This window comes from Pyxicephalus adspersus, chromosome 9, assembly GCF_032062135.1.
Source record: "Pyxicephalus adspersus chromosome 9, UCB_Pads_2.0, whole genome shotgun sequence".
Classification (NCBI taxonomy): domain Eukaryota; kingdom Metazoa; phylum Chordata; class Amphibia; order Anura; family Pyxicephalidae; genus Pyxicephalus; species Pyxicephalus adspersus.
In genome coordinates this window covers 19,957,043-19,960,947 of record NC_092866.1, presented here as the reverse complement: position 1 = coordinate 19,960,947, position 3,905 = coordinate 19,957,043, and the positions used below count along the sequence as shown (strand labels likewise).

General features: G+C 38.0%; 1 protein-coding gene across 1 annotated transcript in view; it reads right to left on the bottom strand.

The window, feature by feature from the left end:
- LOC140338597 (receptor-interacting serine/threonine-protein kinase 2-like) overlaps positions 1–321 on the bottom strand; it is a 36,635-nt gene extending 36,314 nt beyond the window's left edge. The window contains exon 1 of the mRNA XM_072422871.1: positions 283–321. The gene's annotated coding sequence lies outside the window, so the exon portion shown is untranslated. The remainder of the gene's footprint in view (positions 1–282) is intronic.
- Positions 322–3,905: the final 3,584 nt, after the last annotated feature.

The window sequence follows — 3,905 nt, the reverse complement described above, 5'->3', positions numbered from 1 at the left end:
TTTTTTTTTTTGGGCTGGGATGGGCTGAAAACACATAAGTGAGAGCAAAATAATGACATGTAGAATTTACTCTGACGCACCTCAGTAATTGTAGTACATTACTTCAATACATGTGATTCACTACAATACCTATGCATTGGAGATGAGTTGTCATGGTGCATTCAGGTGCCATTTAGAATTAATTGTACCACAAGGTGTTAACGTGCAAGAACACATGAATTTCCCCAATGTACTGGAAGATAATTTTAACTATTTTAACTCCTCAAGCACATTTATACTAACCCAACTTCCAGCAATGTTATGTTCACAAGCACCCTCGCTGTCACCGATATCCTCCTATAAACTTCTTGTAGTGTCAGAAGCCGTCATGGTCAGCTGTAGCATCAAGAATGAACGCCCACATGTGTGGAAATGTCTGTCATTCTAGGAAAATTCTGAGAAGTAGATCATAGAGGAGACATAGTAATCACTTGTGGAAGAAGTAAAAATGCTGTCTGTTCATATATTTTTACATTTTTTCCTAACATTCTACTTCAATATTCCATTGTATTAAGTTTTGAAACACATAATTGGAGTTTGTTTACTAAAGGAATAGTAGATGCACATTTAGCAAAGAGTATTGTTACTTGTGCAAAGATACTGTCATATATGTACTACAGGAAAGCATGTAATACTAATCATGCTATGGTGTGGTGTGGTACTATTCATTCTAAATGGCACCCTAACACAGCTTAACTAGCGTATTGCTTCACTGCAGGACAATGCATTATAATCCCTTGAAGTGAAATGCGATGACCAAAGTCATTAGTAAATAGAGTAAAGCTATTTTCACTATAGTTGTTTGAGGGAAATTCAAAAAGAAAAAAAACTGTTATCACAAATTTGGTGTGAGCATGATTCTATCATATTTACATATATTTATATTTAGTGAACACTCACTTTGCTACATCTGCTTTGCCTGTTCACCTAGAAAATCAGCTCAAGAGCGTTAGTGATCTATTTATGTTACTGTTCTTTGCATGCAGTTCTCAGGCCCACATAGGCAGAATGATTTACACAGTTTAGCAGAACGCAGATATATTGCAACTGCACAATCACATAAGGCAAACAAGGAATAGATAACCTCCCAGTACCTGGCAAACAATACAGCTGAAATACTTACTTGTAAACTGTCATACCTAAGATTTGTTATTTCTTTTGGCCTGTTTTCTGATGCAGACACCGCACCAGACACTGTACAAGGTACAGAAATATTTAGGTTGGCCTGTTATTTTAGGTAGTGTCTGTCACAGGCAAAGATTCCTAGACAATAAACTTTTCATTGCTCTCAGTGCTACCATGTTTCCCCGAAAATAAGACACTGTCCTATATTTTTTTGGCTCCCAAAAACACACTAGGTCTTATTTTCAGGGTAGGTCTTAAAAAAAAAAAAAAAAAAACTTAACTTTTTAGAAAACGCGGGCCGGGGTTCCGGGCTTTGAACGGGCGGAGTGCATGTAGTATCACTCCGCCTGTGACAGGAGCCGGAACTAGAAAGAAAGCATCGGCTTTTGCGGCTCCGGAGTGTGCACTGCCGCATGCTTTCTTTCAGTGTCCCGCTGCCTTCACGAAAAGAACACGACTCGGTGAGTACTGTCCTCCGGTTTTTAATTTATGTATGCTTTTCTTTTCTTTTTCTCCTCTGACCTGCTGTATGTAGTTAAGGGGGATCTTGAGCAGGGGTGGGCTGGCTGTTACGGACCCCCGCGTGGGGGGGCGGGGCTATGGGCGCTAGGGCTTGCGTGCGGATTATTAAGCTTTAGATTAGGATTTTAAATTTTAGATGGGGGTATTAAGCCTTAGATTTTTTAGGCTGAATTACAGTTTTGGGTGGGTTTTTTTTTCTGAACTGGACAGATTTACACTAGGTCTTATTTTCGGGGTAGGTCTTATATTAGGGCAGGTTTAGAAAATAGTGCTAGGTCTTACTTTCGGGGTAGGTCTTATTTTCGGGGAAACACGGTACTAATTTCAGCTAAGAATATTTTTTATGCTCATTTAAAGGTCCTAGAGAACACAGCAGGATGTGAAGTCCCTATAGATTGTGGAATTTCCAAAAATGAGCAATTACAACCAGAACAGGCATCCACATTGGACGCTAGAGAAAGTAAAAGTCAGATGTCTCTAGGTGCCAGGAAAAAGGAGGTATGACCTAGTACAGCAGGTGGTGTTCTAACTTTTTATTCCAAATAAAACATAAACCCAAAAAGAGAATTTTTTCATCAGAGCGAAACTAAGACAATTACAAACAGCTAAATATTAGAAAAAAATATTGTTAAAAAAGAAAAATCACATAAAAAGTAAAAAAAAGTTTCCAGATAAAGGTAGTCCCTGGGTTATATATGAGATAGGGACTGTAGGTTTGTTCTTTAGTTGAATTTGTTTGTATATCTGAACGGGTACATTATTTTAATAAATGCAATTGGGACAGATGCTTGTCTCAATAAAAATTATTAGGCAGCGTGGTGTCAGTTACTGTATAAAATCATCACTGTGAGGTATTCACAAACAAAGCAACAAAACAAAGCAAAAACTTTATGGAGCCTAGACATTCATTAACTTCTGGAGCAAGCTGTGCTTTCATATGCAAAAAGAAACAACTGCAGAGTTTGTCTTAGTCGATTAAGAGTTACAAGATGTTGCAAAGGACTTCTTCTGCAAGTCATACCAACCAACCCCCTATAAGGCCTCCACCATGCACACAAACGAGCAGGGAAGCCCTGTTCGTATCTAGGAGTCTTCCGTATGTCAGATGTCCCTAACTCAGGGATTACCTGTGTAGTGCATAGTTTTTAATTTGTAAAGCAGTAAAAAGTGAAAAGCTAACATATTGTTATTAAATAATAATTATAATTCAAAACACATAATACATTCCTGTGCACCATTCCAACAAGGTTGTGAATGGCCGGAAGTATCCCTGGGCATTTCATGAAAAACAATGGTGCAGTGTAGTGAACTGTGCTAAACATTGGCTGTGGCCATGCTGTGCTGACATTAGAAGCTTAAAGAGCATTATCAAACCAAACCTGGGCTAGCTCACTGTGTACACAGAATTAATGTGCCACAGCTCTAGTACCTACGAAATATGCTTTAACCCCCCTAGCGTTCTAATTCTGTAAGTTTTTGATGCAAAAAGTGATCCTATTTTTTTTGCATAGAAATTTTTGTTTATATTGTGGGCCTGTAATTCTTAGGATTAACTCCCGGGTATGATAATTATATTTATTTATTATAATATAATCATAAATTATAATATAATACACAATTATAATACATAATTATAAAAAATTATGAAATAATAGACCACAACAGTGTAATTTATTAAATTTTTTTTTTTTTTTATCAAAAAATTCTAACTGAAATTTTCCAAACAAGGGTGCAATATTATTCATAAATAAAAAGATAAATAAAATGCAGATTTTAGAAAAAAAAATTATTTACATTTTTAGTAAACATCCCGGGTGTGGTAGATTTTGAAGCAGGGTGCTGCACAAAGTCCAACATCACAGTCAGGACAGTCAAGGTCAGGGCTAATAGTGGGCAAAATGAAAATCCCGGCCCTGGGCAATAATGCTTGGTGTACTATAATATGTATTTGTACTTTTATTATGTGTTTTGTGTGTTTTTCACTGTAAAAAAAATTTAAAATCAGATTACATAGTAATCTGCTTTTAAATTTCCCGCCCCCACAATCCATCACTCCGCATCACCCGGAAGATGTCACACATCTTGCCGGGTGATGCGGTGGGGATGTCCCCGCCCTACTCATTCCCCTGCTCGCGTCTCCCTGAGGCTGATCTCCGGGTGATGCGAGCAGGAGGGTGAGCAGCGGGGACATCCTCCCCTACTCCCGGAGGGTGAGATCA